The 20,300-nt window shown below is 44.6% G+C and overlaps 1 protein-coding gene across 4 annotated transcripts in view; it reads left to right on the plus strand.

Annotated features, from left to right (window-relative positions):
- Positions 1-20,300, plus strand: part of Apba1 (amyloid beta precursor protein binding family A member 1) — a 222,495-nt gene that overhangs the window by 447 nt on the left and 201,748 nt on the right. The window lies entirely within an intron of this gene.

Here is a 20,300-nt window from a genome sequence, read left to right on the forward strand (position 1 = left end):
ATACCCGGCTTTGAGAAGAGCGGGCCTGATGATAATCATGGCAGGAGCGTGTGTGTGTCTGTGTGTGTCTGTGTGTCTGTGTGATAGCAGTGGGGATGGAGGTGGCGGATCCGAGGTGTAGGGGATGACATTTCCAGGAATCCCCGCTAGGATCCCTCCTCTCTGGCTGACTGATGATGGAAACCGTGAGGTGGGCAGGATGCACTTGGTGTGTGAAGTGTAGAGAGAAGCGGTAGGGTAAGGCCGGGTTTGTAAAACCCCGTGTAAGAGTGAGTAGCGTGCTATTGGATCCACGCTCCCCAAACTGCGCCCCACATCCAGCGATCTGCTTTTCCTGACTTGATGCCACCAGCTAACACTGTGGGAGAGTGTTGGTTATTTCGACCCTGCAAGTCTGAGTACATACAGTTTCTGTTCTGCTTCTGTTCTTGGGCGGCTGGGTGTAGGGATTCTCGCTTCCCCTTTCCGGGACCCCAGAACTCGGGGATGTGGAAATGAGCGTTTTGCTTTGAGGCACATGGATAATGGTTACACCTTTTGAGACTGCCGGTGTCCCTGGTTCTGAAGGGAGCTCTTCTGACACTTTCCAGCTCCTCCTCCGTCGGATCCCTGACTGCCTGACTCTGCAATTTCTATTGTTTATCTCTTGTCTAACCCAAAGAGAAGGGTGTTTAATGGTCACCTTCCTCTCCCCTGCCCGCAACTTTTATCGCCAGACTCTCTTCCACATGTACATCCTGAAAAGCTTTTGACTGAAGGATGGATAGTCTTTGTGTTGCTTCTTTTAGAATGAACTCTGGAGGTGTGTAAGGGGGTGGGGGCCTTTAAAAATAAAAGAAAGAGGTTGGGAGAGAGGTCAAAATGAGGAAAAAGCCCATACCGAGAAATGTTTTACGTTCTTCTTGGGTGTTTTCCCTTGGGAAACGGGATACTTTATTTCTGCTAACACCCATTCTCCCAGCCTTCACAATGGTTAGAAGGTCCATTTAGGAACTGAAATCTCCAGAGACCCATGGTGATAAGATCTCCGGCAACAACGAAGTCCCTGCTTTCCTTCCCAGTGCAGCTCACTCGGAGGAAATTTGGCACATCACCGGCTCTTCGGTGATGTCTAGGAACCAGGACACCAAAAAAACATCCAGAGTCTATAGATGCTTAAATTCCTCTGCGTAATAAAGATAGGGCTGGGTAGAGAGAGGAATTGAGATGGTATATTCATGTATGTCCACTGCAGCTTGGTTCCCTGGAGTCTATATTTCTCCTGCAGTATCCATCAGAGCGAATGCACCTTGATGCTAATAGCCCAGTACTTTATTGAAATCGTGTGAATCGAGTGAGTGGATTAATCTGCTTGGGACACATTTTAGTCATAATATCTTAAATTCTACTGAATTGCTGTCAGAACCCAAATGGGCTGCCCTGGGCCTCTTTCAAAAGCCTGTAATAATCAGGTCTGTACAAATAAACATACAACACATTGAAACCAAAGATTTATTTCCTTTTCTTAAATTTTTAAAAATTTTGCTCTTTGGGCAAAGATTGCATTATCCCATTGGTACACTGAAAATAATAGAACTAAGGCCTACCCACATATGATTTTTTCCTTCTCATTTATCGTTTTAAAAAATTAATGATAATATATGGACCAGGTGCCATGGAAGCTGTCGATATAAAGTAAATTGCCCCATGTCCTTCAAGTCAAGCCTTCTAAAATTTTAATGTGAGGTTGTTGGATCTCACCCAAGATTGAAAGGAGGATTCATAAAAATGAATTTTGAATCTTAGTTCTTTACTTTCTTATTACTTCAGCCATATCTCTTTCTAGTGGATGTAAAAAGTCATATAAGAGGTTTTGGTTTCTTTATAGTTTTTTTAAAAAAACGTTATTTCTGTATTTGCAAGTAAAACCATATATGCAAACATCTTATAAGACAGCTCAAGAATATTAGAAATTTCAAGGTAAATAATAACCTGATTTGAGAAAGGATTGCACAGCATCACAATGGAAAACTTGAAAATTTCTGATTTCCTTTCTCATGTAAATGAGAGGATTTTTCAAATGCCATGCCCTGCTTTTCTAGCGTTTGGCCTGGCGAGGTTAAAGGTACAGCTTGAATCTGTAATTCAAGTTGGTAAATGGCCGTACCTTTCCCTGCAGGCTGCAGCCAGCCATTTGTTTGGCGTGGATGCCCTTTCTTCCCTTAAAGTAGCTTTAATGCCTCTCTCTTCTATTATGAGCTTCTTTTTTAAAAGTTTGGTTTTTTATTTCAGAAGACTTGGAAGTAAAGGACATTTGAAAATTGACCTGTGGGGCCAAAAGGAATAAACCATGGCGCCACGGGGAAATTGGGCTTTTATGCTACAAGAAAGAAGAAATCGAGAGAACGGGACCGGCAGGCCGTGCAAACAGACTTGTCTTTTAATAAGTTGGGTGGTGAAGGAGAGGGTGATACATCACAGGACGGGCACAGCAAAGGGAAGGAAGCCTTACTTCATAAGCCTGGGCTATAAATCAATTCCGAGAAAGGGAGATGTGAGCGGGAGGCTACCGTGATAAAGCCGTCAAGATGGTGGGCCACACCAGGTGGAGGCAGGACTCCTGAGCCGGAAACAGGAACTGAGATGGAAGACAAGGACGGGCAGGTGGAGGCTGGGAGTAGAAGGGCAAGGGCTTGTGGCACTGTGGGAAATGGGCGTGAGTGGATGGCCATCGCCCAGCAAGGAGGGCTTCTCTCTGTGCTTGAGTTTGCAGAGGAAGCACTGAGCCCCAGGCTCTGGAAACTACTTCATTCTTGCAATAGTGAGCACTGAGTATTGCTCAGTTCAGTGGGGGTTCCATCCCTTATTCCCCTGGAAAGAATTTTTACTTTTAAAATTGCCTCCATTTGAAAGCGTTCCTATGAGAACTTTCTCTGGAGGATCTTTGAGTTAAATAAATAAGGTTTATAATAAAATAATGGGGGAAAACAAGGCTTTCTTTTTAAAAAATAAACTTTTCTTATCTATTACAACAAGATATGGCTTTTACAGTGCAGTGTAAAGTTCATTGCTGTAATTTTTTCAAAACTCAATTATAGCACCTTACCCGACACCACACCCGTCGTAAGAATTCAATAGATTTTTTTTGTCACATGAATTCATGAATAAATTAGTTGTTTTAGTGAGTTAAATATAGCCTCTGAGATCTGAAATTTCAGAATTTATTTAAACAATGGATATCCAATGAGTTGAATCCTGTGACCTGTATAAGGTTATGGTAATATAAACCTGATTGTGTCTTCATACCTGCTACTACACTGATCTTGAAAAACAAGGACACTGTTTTCCATAAAATACTCATGTTTGCTTGAGGCCCTTGAGTATGATGATTGCAGATGAGACTATACTACTTTATCTGTAGCTAGTGATCATTTCAAGGCTTGAATGATGAAATTTGGTTGTAGTTTTAACAAATACTTAGCAAACACCCTCTCTGGGCCAGGCTAGCTGAAAGGATAGAGGTAGAGTAGGGAACTTGGAAGACTCCCTAGCACCACAGAGCTTTTAGTGGGAGGGGCCTACAATGAAATAAATAGGTGGCATCATACGTCATGTATGAATAAGAACAAAGTGGCGGGAGAGGGAGAAGGCAGGTGGTTCGGTGGCTGAAGTGCTTCCTGTACAAGCAGGAGGACCAAGGCGTGGCTTTCCAGAACCTACGTGAATGTCAGGTGGGCGTGGTGGCCGACCTGTAATTCCAGCCTCAGAAGACAGGCGGGATTCCCCAGAGCATCCAGAGAGATAAGCCATATCAACAACCTCTGGGTTTGATTAAGAGACCTTGCCTCAAAATAATAAGGTAGAAAAGCAATTGAGGACAAGTCCAACTCCAATCTAGGGCCTCCTCATGCATGCACATACAAGCATGCATACGTGTGCGTACATATCAAACCCACAAACACATGAAAAGAAGGGAAGAGGGGGAAAGAGAATCAGTCAGGCAAGGCAATACAGTGGGGCAGCGTAGGGGGTGATAGCGTTTAGGAAAGCCAGGGAAGACTGTAAACAGACAGAGCTTAAAACTGAGAGGGAATGAGCTGTATCAATGTTTGAGAGAAGGGCTGGAGGTGGGACCATGCTTTGCAAGTTCAAGGGTCAGCAGGGCAGCACGTTTGGGCTCTGTGGTTTACCTGGGACATGGTGTCCCACCTGATTGAAGGAGCAGCCACTTAGAGAAGCATCTGCTTTGCCTTTCAGTAGTAAATCTGTCACCACAAGGCTCAGTCACCATGTACCAAACTGTGCTGACCTGAGAGGCAACACTGGATTTCTGAAATGGTCCATGTCCTCAGCCAAACATGTTAAAGCTAGAAAACCTGGGAGGGACAGTGGGCAGCGATGAGATGCTAGTCTGTCAGAAACAGTCCCTCTGCTTGGAACACTCTGAAGTCTGAATCCTCTCTAAATGTGGTAGTCTCACCTTCCCCGCCCCCCACTTCAAGTCCTATTTGCAAGTGTGAGGTCCTCCAGGCTAGACCTCTGTTTTGTTCTAGTGACTAGACCCCATAACACACAGGACAGCTGTTTGCATTAACAGGAGGTCATTAAGTACTCACTGTCAGTCATTAAATACTGATTCCAATAATCTCACTACCCAGGTATAGGGGGTGAGGGGGGTATGACTCTTCCACTTTGCTTTCTGCAGACAGCTAGCAGCTTTCCAAAGCAGGACAGGAAATCACCATATGACACTGATGTCATTTATGTATTTAGACCCTGGAACAAGGACTTGAGTCCAGATAGTTTCATGGGAAGACAAGCCCAAGAATTACAAACTGAGAGTGAAGAACTTGAGACAAAGAGAAGAAGCAAGCCAGTAAGAGATGAGTTAATGTGAACAGGTCACTGCTTTGAGCACTTGAGCTGTAGATCACTCTCAGAATTAATTGCACACCAGAGGATGGGAACCAGAGATCTTTCCCCACCTTTCCCCCTGCAGAGGGACTTTAAGCCCCCTGCACTTTCAGGTTGCTGGTGTAAGCCTGAGCACTGTTCAGAAGTTCTGAAACAGAGAAACAGAGTGAACTGGCTGGAATGGAGAGTCGTGTGTGGGGCTCACAGTCAGTCAAAGTTATAGATAAACTCAGAAGTGGCCTGAGGAGGCCCCAAGCCTCTGTTCCATATGGCATAGAGACACACCACAAGGAATTTTCTTTAACAGATTAAGAATTGGTTTGATAGCAATTATTGGTTTTTTAATATAGCGATTTAAATGACTGCAACAGCTGCCCATATTCCATTCATTCATAAGCCAGCCATTGACAGCGCTCAGTACTGGAGATGCACATCATCCTCAGTTCTCCTGTGTAAAGTACTCTTGATTATAAGGTCGTCCCAAGTTTTCCAAAAAAAGATTTTGAAAAGGGTTTCATGGCCATTTGAATTTATACATTCTAGTAATATAAGCAAATGGTGAAATGTCTGCTTGTACCTAATATATGTTATTTACCTGCATCTACCTAAAGTTGTATATGTAAAACTAATAATTTGGAAATGGAATATCTACCCTCAAACAATATGAAATCATTTATTCTCACAAGCCTTAACTTCTGTGCTCGCTACTTTTGTCAACTTGACACAAACTAGTGTCATCTGAGAAGAGGGGACCATCCGATTGGCCTGTGGGCCTGCCTCTGGGGCATTTTGTCCATTAATGACTGGTTAGGGAGGGTCCAGCCCACTGTGGACAGTGTCACCCCTGGGCAGGCACCTGGGCTGTATAAAAAAGCAGGCTGAGCAAGCCATGGAGAGCAAGCCAGGAGGAAGTGTTCCTCCACGGCCTCTGCTTCAGTTCCTGCCTCCAGGGTCCTGCCCTGACTTCCTTCGGTGATGGACGGTGGCTTGGATGTGTAAGCCGAATAAAGCCTTTCCTCTAACAAGTAGGTTTGCTCACTGTTTTATCCACAGCAGCAGGAAACAAAGTAGGGTAAGGTCTGAGCGTGTCATCCGGAGACCACTTGGTCTCTATCCGTTTCCTTCCTTCCTTGGGATACGACGACACTGCTTGAGTTTCTGTAATAGTAGCCACTACAAACTCACAAACTTGGTGCTCAATTCCAGCACACAAGAACATCTCTTTCTTTTTCCTACAGGAGTACCATGATGTCCCAACCATGTTTCCCCAGGGCTGCATACAGTGGTAACCCGCTAGGTTTCCTAGTGGCTGTACCCAGCAGGACTGCATAAGAGGTTGACTGGACCATGGGCCTGGGTACCAGGTGTTTGTAAAGGTCTACATTTGACTGTAACTAGCAAGGGGGAGGTCTTTTGCTCCACCCCTTGGCATTGTTATAAATAGACCTTTGGATTAAAGTTCGGGCCTCATTTGGATAAGGATCCAGGCACACCTGAGTCTATCTTGTGTTCTCTCTCTCTCTCTCTCTCTCTCTCTCTCTCTCTCTCTCTCTCTCTCTCTCTCTCTCTCTCTCTCTCTCTAAGTTTCTTATCCCTGATTCTTCGAGAGTCCCTGTGGTAAATAATGGTGGGGGCTGGTCCCCCACAGTATACAGATATCCAGGGAACTGCACAGCTCCTCTCAGGAATATCTAACTTAAATCCCCGTTAAATCTTGACCCCATTTCCTCTTGGATACAGCTGCTCATGGTATCTCAACTACATGGCCTCCATAAGCAGCCCTGTCTTGTACTGACTGGGGTTGCTCCAGGCTGTCTTCTCCTGGTAGTGGTCAGGCAGCCCCTGGGACATGGTGGCTCTTCCTGCAGCCTGCAGTCGTGCGGCTTAGCTGTTGTTGACATGGTCTCTCCTTTACGCTCAGTCACCATCACCCCTGCACTCGTGACTGCCTGCTTTTCAATGCTGGTTGTCTCACAGCTACTAGGCTTTGGAGTTTCTGACAATCAGAAGAAAGTAATTAAGAGAATTCTCTACAAAATGGGGGAACATCGTAGGCACTTAAGCATAAAGCAGATTTTTTTCTTTCCTTAAATGTATTTTTTGTTTTTTGTTTTTTTTGTTTTGTTTTGTTTTGTTTTGTTTTTTGAAATGGCCGTTTCATTTTATTTCGGTGTCTGTGATGTGACCATGAGAAGCTGTCAGGGTACGATTGTGCCAAAGCTAACTCTGCCTGCCAGGTTTCTCTAGACATTTCCTCTTCTGTTCCATGGTGTACTCATTAGTGTACAATCGGTGTGAAAAATAACACTGGTGTGCTTCGTAAAGGAGCCGATTGCTCATCCTTCCAAATGATGTCAAGATCAATGTGCCTGACTTTTGATGAGTCTTCCTCTCCTGAGCAAGTTTGTGTTTAGTAATAGTTACATACTATTTAAAGAAGTATACTTGACAGGGGATGCCTAAGTATCTTCCTTTCCCCACAAACAGTAGACAGGATGTTGCCCCAGCTGCCTTTGAACTAGCCATCCTCCTGTCTCAGTCTCCTTTAGTAGCTAGGATTGCAGGTCCACCAGGCCTATCAAAGTTTTAGCATATTTTAATGCAGGGGGAAAGCTTGTCACTTAAAGATGTTCCATTCAACAAGAATAATCACCTCCCGCTTTTCTATTTGATGAGTTAGGACTATTGCTCTAGACTGTACCGCAGTGGTTCCCATTTGGTTGTAATGGATTCTTACATGTGTTGGCCACGATTCTTAGCAAGAATACAACTTACAATAGCATGGTCTATATAAACCATTGTGTGTGAACACACACATCTACACCACTGAAACACATGTGTGCAACAATATCTGTCTTCAGTTATGTGTGATGCACATTGTTTTCTGCCCTGTTCTGCTCTATTTTGTTCAGGTTTGCCAGCACACTAAACTGATTTCAGCACTAATGGGTCCTGACACACAGTGTAAAACACATTGCCCATTATATTAAACCAGCCCGAAGAGTACTTATTTTCCTATAATGTGAAATAATTTCATGTCTGAAGGGGTTTACCATTTGTTTCAAATCATTAACATATTTGGATATTTGGTGGTGTGGGTATAGATGTCACAACACTCAGAAATGGAAACTTTGTTTTCTAGTATATATTTTATTTCCCAAAGAAGAAATTATGCAAAGTATTGAAAAGTATGCAAAAATCGAATGACGAGATTGGCTGGTTCCTAGCTAAATCTGGCGGCTTTCTGAGAATGTGACCCCAAGAGTGTGGAGTGCGATCCTCTCTCCTCATGGCTCTTTCCTGACCCTCTCCTGGTAAGCCCTCCCTAGACCTGCTTCCCTGTAGTGCCTGGGTGTTGAGTCCAGATGATTAATTCTAATTTTAGTTTACTGTATTTTTCCTAGTTGTGGAAATAGTTTTTATATCCACTTTTCTCCCAAATGACCTGGAAATACAAGAATCTTTTTGCCTGAACTGACACCTGGGGACGTTTTGTTCTGCAGGAGCTAGAAGTTAGTCCATACATGAAGGTTTCCATAGTGACGGGCTGAACAAAAGCCTAACTGAATCTCTGTGTGTTGCTGAGGATTGAACCCAGAGTTTCATGTGTGCTAGGCAAGCATCCTACCAATGAGCTGCATTCCCGGCTCAAGGCTGTGTTCAAGTATGATTGCATAATTTATGGCTGTCCAGTTGTGTAATGGGCATACATATCAAATCCTTCTCCACAATCTCAGTGTGTTCTCAGTGCAGTGACCACACATTAACACAAAGGGGTGCCAGGTATTATGGTATTACACACCATCCACACACCTAACTCAACTTTGCCTCTTCATGATTTAACAACTTCAAAACTGCATCAGCAGAAAAATTATAGCTGAGACAGAACTTTGAGACCCACAGTGGTTTCCTCACAAACCAAAGGACAAGGCAAAGGGAACTTTCTGAGGTCCATGCATAGGATCGAGGCTAGGTTCTGGTCCCCAAGTCTCTTCTGTTCTTCTATCCTCACAGCAGCCTCTCACCTTATCTGCTCAAGCGGACTCTCATTTATGATGCCTTCGTGTGTGTGTGTGTGTGTGTGTGTGTGTGTGTGTGTGTGTGTGTGTAAGAGAAAATGTGTGAGTGTTTGAGTGTGATAATGTGTGAGCATATGCAAAAGAGTGTGAGGGTTGTGAGTGTGTAAGAGGGTTGTGAGTGTGTGTGAAAGAGTAAGAGTTTATGAGTGTGTAAGTGTGTGAGTATGATAATGTGTATGAGTGTGTGTGTGTGTGTGAGTGTGTGTGTGAGTGTGTGAGAGTGTATGTATTTGAGTGAGAGAGTATGTGCGTGAGATATGTGTGAGTGTGTTGTGAAAGTGTGTGTGAGTGTGTATTGCATGGATACCTCTCCGGTCTGGATACCATGGACTTGAAAAGACTCAAGACCAGTCAGAATATGGTGCCAGCCAGCATAAACTATGAGCAATGAACATGGCTGCACCTCAGCTGTCCCAGCTCCCAAAGGGCAGTAATGAAACACGTCCTACCCACTGCTTCCTACACTCCCGCCGGGAAAGCTAAGTGAGACCCAAAAGGCTAAAGTAAGATAGACACACCACTTCCTTCATAATGATGCTGAGCAAGGATGACTCCTAGTCCTTAGCACGTCTTCCTCTACACCAGTGCTCGGCAGGCTCTTCTGTGGAGAACCAGGCAGTAAATAGGTTCCGTGTGGCACGTGGTCTCTGTCACAGTTTCTCAGCTCTGCTACTGTAGCACGGAAGCAGCCCTTGACACTGTGAAGGCCAGAGAGCGTAGCTCGTGTTCTGACAAGTGGATTCAAGGATGCTGGAACTGCGTAAGATTTTCACATGTCAGAAGAGTTTAACTGCTCTTAGTTTTTTGTTTTTTTGTTTTTTCAGCTATCTAAAAAATAGATCTGTTTCAGTTCTTAAGCAGTGCAGTGCCCGGCAACTGGGTAGGCTTGTCTCAGAGACCTGTTTGCTGACCCATGGTCGGGGTTTTCATAGGGCTTTGCCTCACCCTCGAGTCCACTAGGTCCGGTCCTGCCCGCTCTGTACACACAGCGCACCTGTGCACACACACTTGCGGTGCGGTAAGTATTCATACATTAAATGGCGGGAAGAGACCCTTGTTCGTCTGTGCATCCTGTTTATCTGTCTATGAAAGGAATTCTTCCTTGTCCCTAACAAACCTTTGGGAGAGACAGAGTTAATGTTTTTGTGATTAAATTTAGGGGCTCAGAGTCCGGCCTTAAAGTTTTACCCCCTCTGCTACCTACCATAAAAGGCAAAGAATGTCAGGGAAGAAAGAAGGAAAAACAAGCAGACAAAACAAAACCGAGCCAGTGTTTCAGCAGGCAAGAGGCTTGGTGGAGAGCGACTGCGGTGGCCAATGCCTTGCTTCCATCTCTGGCCTTTCTGCCACTCAGGCAGCCCTGCAGCAGTTTTGGGCTTGGCCGGTCAGGAGCTCTGCTTCTCGCTGTGATTTCCTCAAAACTGGACACAGGACCAGAATCCCACAGCCGCTACTCAGAAAGAGAGCTTAATAGAATGTAGTTACCTTTTCTGAGTATTGAGGAGCCACGCATGTTTTCAGATCTCTGGAGAGCAAGGACTTCACCATAACTCCTGTCTCACTTAAGAATAATCTCGACTTCAAGCTTGGAAATTAGATTATTAGGAAGTATATGAATTTTAACTCATCTTATCAAAATGGGGTGTGCAAACACTGGATGATAAAGTTGTGGTTGCATGTGTTTCCAGTATCTGTGTTAAAAACAGGTTATGTCCTGATGACATATGGTGAGGTTATATCCTGATAAACCCACTACAAATTGAAAATAAGTAGAAAATACTTTCAATACCCTTAATCTACTGAACACCCTGGCCTAGTAACATACTTCATTGTAGAGCATCAACTGCTTGCCCATGCAATCTTGTTTGGTTGGGAGCTTCAACTCCATGTCACTTCCCGCATCCTGAGAGTATGCCATCAATGTGTCAGCTCAAGAAAAGATCCATATTCACAATTTGACAAGTGTGCTTTCTACCAAATGGATATACATCTGTATCATCGTGAAGAGAGAAATCGTAAAACTAACTATTATAACTTAGAGATCATCTGTATATAACTCCATAATAAGGCAGTGTGTGTGTGTGTGTGTGTGTGTGTGTGTGTGTGTGTGTGTGTGTGTGTGTGCCTGTCTGTGTGTCTGTGTCTGTGTTGCATGCATGTATTTAAGAGGCTGGAAGAAAGGACTTTACTAGATAGTCGAGCTCAAAATCATTAATACTATAAATTCCTCATTAAAATTTATTAAGAAAAAGAACAATGAAGTCAATTTTCAAGTAGGTACTCTATCTTAGCCTGCCAAAACACTAATTTGCTATAACTTGGAAAAATGCATGGTATGTGTAAAATAAATTGTAAAGTGTGCTTTTGACTTGGCATGCATTATGATTGCTATGGCAGATGATGTCTCCTCTTAAAGACAGAATGTTGAGCTAGTGTTACAAGTGCGTGTTTCATGTAAGTGATGTGAGATCTCTAAAGCCTGCTCGGGGAAGAGCAGAGGACGAAAGGCTCAGGATTCTGGTCCTATTATGTCTAAGCTGTTCCACGTGAGACACAACATAGTGCTTACCAGCTGTGCAAAGACTGTTTGCAAAATTACTCTTAGTGAATGAATGCCGAGGGGCGGGGCGCTAGGGGAGGGCAGGCTTGGAAATCACTGGGTGGTGGTGGGTAGCTAATTATCCATCTGTCGCCAGCATCTCGGGTGGAAAGAGGCTCCCCTGGTAGAAATGGAGACTGTGCTTCTGAAGGTGAGTGATTTGGGCTTCCTATACTGTGTTATCTGTGCATTGTACTCACGACGTCCCTTCCTTTCTGCTCCCCTCTTTCCTCTCCCCACTTGCAAAATGACAGTGTACTTATTTCCATCTCATTGTTTACTTTGATGGCTCTACTTTATGCTGAAGGCTTTTAGCCAATGTCTGGCTGTCACTGGTTGTCCATTCTCAGGGCTGTGACACTAAAAGCTGCCTAGAAGATCTGTGGTAGCTGCTGGAGGCTGGGTGTTGCCGCTGCTCAGACTCTGTAGAAGCAGACGCAGAGAATGGAGTTTGTGTGGCGCTGGGCTGCTTTTCTAAGGAGCCGGCTCTGTCGGCGAAACTGAGAAGGGAAGGGGAAGAAGGCCAGCCGGGGTGTGATCTCAAAGTGCCTTGTAGAGTGACCTCACAAGGGGCTCAGGGTGGCCGCTCCACTTCAGCATTTAACTGCTAAGCCATGGAGATTTCTGGTTCCTACTGTCCGCCTGTCAGACACTGGTAAAGGGTTCCAGCCTGTTGAGAGGGAAGTCTGCATGCTGCTGCTCCAGGTGACAAGTGTGTTGCAGAGCCCCGCAGCTACTGAACTTGTCCAGTGGATCCTCTGTTTCCAGAATTTCCTTCTTGCTATTCTTTGATAGGCTTGTAGCACTAGACTCTACAGTCTCACCATTCCAAAGAAACGTGTTGACATCCCTGGCTTGTGAATTTTCTCTCATATTCTCTTTGCAGACGTATAGCTGATCTCCATCTTATACTCATTAAGGTGGGTTCTTGAGAGGAAAAGGATAAATAAATACATTTAGTCTTTTTGCTGTCTTCAATCAGTACCACCCCAAACAAAAGCCAAAAGGGGACTTTACAACTTCAGTAGAAAGCTAGATTGCTTGTGGGATTAAAATTTTAACTCCTGGGGCTGGAGAGATGGCTCCTTGGGTTAGGAACTCTTCTTGCTCTTTCAGATGACCCATGTTTGTTTACCAGCACCCATGTCAGGCAGCTCACGACTGCCTGCAGTTTCGTCTCCAGGGGATCGGATGTCCTCTTCTGGCCCTTGAGTCGCTGGACTCATATCCACTTAACCTATACACAGACACACACCTACACTTAAAAATACAATTTAAAAATCCATTATATATATATATATATATATATATATATATATATATATATATATATATATATATATATTCCTGTAATTTCATGAAAAGGGGCCCAGTAATTGGTAATTAGCCAATCTAAGCATTACAAGGAGACCATTGTATTGGTCAAAACAAATAACTATAAACTGTTGTGATCATTAGATGGGTAGCAGGGACCCATGGCTGTGGTGATATCTTAGGGCTAAATGAAGCTGCTTCTGTCTTACCCAGGGTTTTGCATATCAGCACCAGACACAGGCCAATGAACTTGTGGAGTCAGCTGGAACATAATCTACCTCCCATGTTGTCACACCACGGTTCATTCGTGGAATTGAATCATAATCAGGAAACTAAGCAGTCATTTTGGCAGGATCAGAAGGCTCTGTCTTGCTGTTCAAGAGGTCTCAGAGACACCTGTCCAGAACAGGGTAACAGGGTGATGGATTGCTGGGGTGCACAAGGCAGTATCTCAAGCTCTTCAGAGCTCCTCTGTACTACTTCCTTGGGTTAGCTTCTCTTTGTTAGAAGAAAGACTTGGGGAAGTCCCTTCAGTTTCCCTGTTTCCCTGTTCTTCTTAAGTGGCAAAAAGTCAAATCCAGACTATCAGTCATGGAATACAATCTAGTATCACAATAGAAATTCAAAACTATCCAATCTTAATTAGATATTATAGCATCATTTAAATATAGTAGAGAGTAGAAATACCAGGTGTCTACTCCATTGAGTTTTTTCATATCTAAAACCTATATAGTTAGCACTTGGGTCATGATCTAGAACAGAGCCCCAGAAGCCACCTCAGGTCCCTTCTCAGTCACTGTTACTCTACTCCAAAGACAGGCTCCATTCTGACCTCTGTCACCTGAGAGCAGTTTCATATACATGGACTTGTTTAATACACAGCATCTTTGCCTGTCTCTGTTTACTATTGCATTAGACATTCAGCTGTCCCGTGGATCCGTAGTTTCTTCTCTTTGCTGTCTAGTCCATGTATGAATATACTGTCTACCCAGTCTTCTCTTAAAGGACACAGATGTCGCACCATTGTGAATATTCATATACATTTATTTTGGTCCATACACATACTGAATTTCGTAGGGTGTATGTTGAGGAGGGGAATTGGGGGTCACAATATAAGTATGTATTTATCTTAAGAGATTTTGCTGATTAGTTTTCCAAAGTGGTTGTACCAGGCCGTTTCCAGCCCCCAGCAGCAGTTCATTGCTCCATGTCTGCAGCAGCTCCTGGCGTCTGCTCAGGGTGTAGTAGTGTTAACCTTGTCAAGATTTAAACCAGCTCTTCCAGCTCAGGCAGGCTGCTCCTGTGGGGCCCACATCATAACCAGAGGAAGCACACACCCTGCTCCCTTGGCAGTAGAAAGGCCTCTGCTGCTAGCATAGTCCCTGCTCTGTGCTTGCCCACAGAGGTCTGACTAGCCTTTGTTTTTCTGATAGCATTTCGGAATCAGAGGCCAACTTTATGAGGCCTGCCTGTGCTGACCTCCTGGAGTTTTAGTCTCCAGAGGCTGCTGTAACAAAATACCTCTGACTGGGAAGCTTAAGCAGTCATGTGTGTTCTCCCAGTCTGGTGGCTGGAAGTCCAGGTCTGAAGTTGGTAGATCTGAATTCTCTGGAAGCTTCTTCCTTGGCTTGCAGATGGCCACCTTCTTGCCGTGTACTTATATGGTCTTTCCCATCTGTGCATCCCTAGCAGCTCTTTTAGCGGATGAAGACAAAGGGTTTTAATGGATGAAAGCACGAGTCATACCACCCTTATTCCTCCATTTGCCTTAGTTGTCTTTACTAGGACTTCGTCTATAATCATGTCAGGGGTTTTGACATCAGTGAATAACCTTTGTGGGTTACATAGTGTATTTGTGGGTGGATCACCCTGCCAACTCTCCAATAACATATGGAATAAGCAAAGGGAAATTAATTTTGTTACGTTCATGTACAATCAGTCATAATTTAAATTACTACTTGAGAGTGGGTTTTTTGTTTGTTTTTGTTTGTCTGTTTGAGACAGGGTTTATTTATGTAATAGCCCTGGCTGTCCTAGAACTCACTTTGTAGACTAGGCTGGCCTTGAACTCACAGAGATCCTCTTGGCTCTGCTTCCTGAGTGCTGGGATTAAAGGCTTGCACCACCACGCCTAGCTCATGAGAGGGTTTTTTATAACAGAAGTAAAACACATACATAGAAAGATTGATGAATTTTGCACATATAAAGATAAATGTAACCACTCCTCAAATAAAGAAATAATAGAACATTGTTTACATCCTGTAAGAATTTTTCTTGCTCCTTCCTAGTCTGTACCTGTTTCCACTTCAACAGAGAGCAAGGAGGAATGTGGGTCCTAGAATTTTTTTGACTTTCCATCTGGTCCCCTAATCTTAAACATTTGACCCCTTCCCAATACCAAGCTTCAACTCCTGAATCTTTGGGAGGGGTTCAAGATCAATCTACAGCAATTATATATACCAGTAATACAGTTACATCATTTTTGACCTGTATTGTTTTATGTGACATAATTTCTTTGAGCTCCATTTATGTTGCTGTATACATTATTAGTCTACTTATTCTCATTAATATATGACATTCAGTTGTGTAATCACACCACCGTTTGTTTATCCATTCTCCTGTTGATAGACAGCTGGGCTCTCTTTCATTTTGGGCTACTATGAGTTAGCTACTATGAACAATCTTACTGTCTATCCTTACTCATATGTCTTGGTATATATTTAGGAGTTGAATTCCTTGGACGTAGAGATAGTCATATGTCTACTGGAAACATTTTACTCCACTGTTTTTTTTAAAGTTTTTACAAGTACCTTTTGGGTTGACATAGTGTGTGTGTGTGTGTGTGTGTGTGTGTGTGTGTGTGTGTGTGTGTGTCCTACCGCTAAGCCCTAAGTCTTTTTTCTTAACACTTGGGTGGTTGTGAGTATGTGCGCTCTGCTGTAGTACAATGACTTGTTGAATTGGGTTGATTTAATTGTGAAGCACAGCTAACTGAATTTAATCTTGTTCTTTATGTATCAAAGGTAAATAAGGTCATATGCATGTGGATTCACTGGATATGAACAGGTTATTATGCATATTTGAGGAATGTTTTTGTCACACTCTGTTAAGCCAACAACCATCCTCTAACAGGCATTTTGTTTGTTTTATCTGAATCAACAAGGTTATTCATTCAGAATATTTTCATTAAAACAGCTCTATGTGAAAGAAAACAAGCCAGTGGATATTTCAATTTTGACATTTTAGTTTTAAGCTTTGAGTTCTATTGTGACCAAAATATAACAGCTTTAGTCAGAAGGCTCTGAGGCTCTGAAAACAGTAATAATGAAATGGCAGGTGACTGTGTACTGCTTGCAGTGGACAGCATGAGACCCTGCACAGAGCATGTAACAAGTACATCAGCTCATTCAGTCCTCATGACAGTGCTACAGGATATGCTGCCATCACAAACCTCCTTTAACAGATGAAGACAAAGGATTTTGATGCCTGGAAGCACAGAGAGGTTGGGTGACGTGCCCAAGATGGGAGAGTCAGCACACACCAGAGCCAGGATTTGTATGCAGCTCTAGAGTCTGTGCACATATAACCAATAAACTGCACTGCTTTTTAACTCCGTCTCTTTAAACCTTTGGATTACACATAGGGAGGAGGTCATGGGGAAGAGCATTTCTTTCTCATTTAGGGGCATTTCTCAGCTTTCGAAGGAAACAGCTGAAGGCTTCATGATTACTTTAATAGAGTCCACTAGTCGGGTGTTTGAAGGATGCCGCCCTGCTATCACTGTCTTCAAAGATCCCATCAGGACAACACTGCCCCTCCCCGATGGACTCTGCGAGGTCGCACCTGGGGATTCTGTTAGAGGAGGACATTATTCCTCCAGAGCCTTGGAGACCCTGAAAAACCAACCTTTTAGTGGCACGGCCATTTACCCATGGCTGTGTGTCACAGGGCACATGGCAGTGCCAGCATGTTACAGGGAGACCCATCCTGTGCTGCCTGTCTGGGGAAGTCACTTGGGCGGAGAGGAGAGCCTGCACCAAGACTTTGGGAAGGAAGATGGTGTCTGCAGGAGACAGTGAGGGTCAGCTGGCTGCAGACTGAGCTCCAGGGCACCCTAAGGATCCCTCTTTATTGTGCAAACAATAGGAGGCGATTTTAGCATTTCAGATAAAGACCCGATCATATCTGTGACTTTCTCTGATCCTAGACTGAGAAGGGGCTGGAAGAGAAAACTCTGTTCCAATTTTACAGAGTGAAAAGTTGCTACTCATTCAGAGGCTGCTGCAGATGTGAGAGGAGCTGTGGAACATGCTGGAAGGAAGCACACTGGGTGCAGGAGGCCAGGGAATAATGAGCAAGGAGCTAGAGGAAGGACCCCCAGGTTTCAGTCACTGAATAAGAGGTGAAATTTTTTTTAATTATTTAGTTGGAAGGGTAGGTAGGGATAAAGAATATATTCAGGTGTGTATGGGGCCCCCAGGAAAGAGTGTGAGTTGGACTCTTGGACATAAGATCTAAATCTCCAAGGGGGCATTACGCACCAGTGGGTATGCTAATTAAGCACCACAGGTTTAGAAATTAAACTCATGGACCAAGCATATGTTTTGAGTTTGGGGAGATGAAGTACTCTCAAAAGCACGGAGGGGCTGGAGAGATGGATCAGTGGATATGAGACCCCTGGCTCCAGAGGACCCAGGTTTGGTTCTCAACACCCATATGGTAGCTCACAACCCTTTGTCCCCCCAGTTCCAGGGGGTCCAATACCTTCTGACCTTTGTGTGCACAGACACACACACACACACACACACACACACACACACACACACACACACATATAAGCAAAACACTCGTACACATAATTAAAAAAAATAAAAAAAAAGCAGCCTAGAGCTAGGTACTGTACCTGTAATGCCAGAAAGGGAGAGACCGGGGCAGGAGAATCAGGCAAGGCCAGTCTGAGCTTCATACACAGAAGCAGAAAAATCAACAAAGCAAAAACCCAGCAGCACGGATAAGAGCTAGAGCAGGCTACCAGGGGGGAGTTGCCCTGTGCAAGGCACATGGCTCCGGGGGAGGGGGCCGCCTTGAAGACCTCAGACTGTAGGACTTGATGATGGCTGGATGTCCTGTGCCCTCAACATCGAAAAGCTCTTCATGGTTTACAACTACTTGTCACCCTTGTGTTGTGAACAGATAGGCCGAGAAGGGGAATGGCTGAGCAGCGGTGGTTTACTGGTTTGTAAGTATTTAATGTTTTTGTTGGTCACCTAAGTGGGTGCTGTGTATAGACAATGTGAGCCTGGGTTGTACTGAAGTCTGCAGCCTTCCGTGCTGGTTTACGAGCAAAGCGACCCCGGGGCAGACCTTTCCATGCGCAGGCGAGTGTATTCAAGTGTTCCCTGTCACTTATGTATCCGACCCAGTCTCCTGCACGGTCTCATTCTCCGCCCTTTTCTCGTCTCCTCTTTCATTTCTCTCAATCACCACTCCTGGTGAGAAATGCCCAAGCCAGGAGCCCCTTGGCCAGCAACTTTGGGGAGCTGGGAGGAAGGGTTGAGCAGTCCTGGCCTGGGAGCACTGTCTCTACCAACCCCACCCTGGCCCCCCAGCACCAGTCCCCGGAGGCCCAGGCAGTGCTCCAGTTCAGAAAGGGCTGCTCAAGCTTCGGCCCTCACTCTGCACTGTGCGTTGGGTTTCCTGGAAAACAATTCTGCAAGAAAGGTTTAGGGGAGAATTGCAGACAGCCCGAGAGAGGTTGCCGCTTTTGTGTGACCGTGTCCTTGACATTTCTAACATACGTCCTGGTGCCTTTTCTAGAAGCCACTTTCATTCGGTGCAGTTTCTTTCTGTTTAGTGGCATGAGTGTTTGAAATTACTGCTTTCGTGACCTTGAATTATAACCTAAGGATGAACTCGAGAGGACACAGTCAGGAAACGCGAGAAAGAAGGGACCGGCTTTGGTTACCGTCCACCCCAAAAGCTGCCAAATGAAGATTATATATAATTATCCAGCATTTGGCTGCCTACTTCATTGTTTTTAAAGCATTTGCAATACAGCTACCTTGTAAAATGCTGATAAACTTTTGGGAAGACCCATGTGTCTTTATGGATTGGTTTTAAGAATCGTAATTTATAAGACTTCCTTTATCTGAGGGAGGCAAGAAATAGTGTAGAAACAGAGAAGGAACTGAATTTTGGTTGCTAGGGCTGGCTTCTTATATACTTCATGAAGAAAAACATTAAGCAACAATAAGCTGTCTATGGTTGAATACTGTCTGCTTTCTGGAGGGGAAAAAAAACCCACCTTATAATAACCATTAAAATGCCGCACTGTTACTTAAACCTCTGGCCTGAGCATCAGGTTTTTATTTGGTGAGTGGGGTTCTGTGCTCCTGTGTCTAAGGTACTGAATCATTCTAGAGGGGTCTGAGTATTAATTAAGTAATGGTGCATTTTCTCTAGAGGCAGTGAAGAGAAGCTGCATGCAGGATTGGCACATAGTGGTGAGCTGTGTGTTTCCTCCCCCTTTGCTGGCAAGCTGGAAGAGTGTGAGCCCCTCTCTGTCCCAGGGCTTATGCAGGAAGGCACTGAGGAGCCTAAGGAAATAGCACCTGGCACAGATTCCTGGGCTTCTGAGTGAATGGAGTCACTATAACTCCATCCTCAATTCCCTTCCTGCTGTGATTTAAATGTTCCCTCCAGCACTCACACAGGAAGTCCTCATTACCAGTGGGAGGGGCGTTTGAGGACAGACGGGTTAGATAAAGTCACCAGAGAGGTGCCCACGTCGTGGCACCGGTGACTTTATAAGAAGAGGCAAAGGGACCTGAGTTGACACACACATGCACATCTTGCTGTGTCATGATGCAGTTAGACAATTCCATCGCTCTTGGATGTCCCAGCTCCCAGAAGGACGTGTTAAATAAGCCACTGTCCTTTATACACGGACCCTAACTCGGGTGTTTGATTACAATAGAATATGGACTAAGATGCCTCTCAGCTTTGGAACCAGATCAGAAAATGAGGAGACAGATGGAGCCCTGCTGAAGACACCGCCAAGCTGGAGGCTGTGCCTGAGGTGCTGGGCCACCTAGGAAAGTCTGGAATTATCATCAGTCCAACTCTCAGCCCCAGGGGGCAGTGTGCATGCCTGGTGACTTACCTGCAGGCAGAGAGGAGCCTGGAGTTTAGCCTCACTGAATGGTCAGGTGTGAGAGGGAGAGGTTCACACCCAGAACCTCCTCCTACACTTTTCAGAGAAGGGGCGGCTGGGGGACAGGGCTAAAGAAGCCCAGGCTCTTCCTATCTTAAAGTCATTGCAGAAACAGGCCAATGGGAAGAAGTTTTAGATGCAGCAGGGAAGGTGACTTCATCTAACTAGGCAGAGGAGGAACTGCGTTGTTCCTGAACTGGAC

This window comes from Peromyscus maniculatus, chromosome 1 (genome assembly GCF_049852395.1).
Source record: "Peromyscus maniculatus bairdii isolate BWxNUB_F1_BW_parent chromosome 1, HU_Pman_BW_mat_3.1, whole genome shotgun sequence".
In the NCBI taxonomy this organism is placed as follows: Eukaryota; Metazoa; Chordata; class Mammalia; order Rodentia; family Cricetidae; genus Peromyscus; species Peromyscus maniculatus.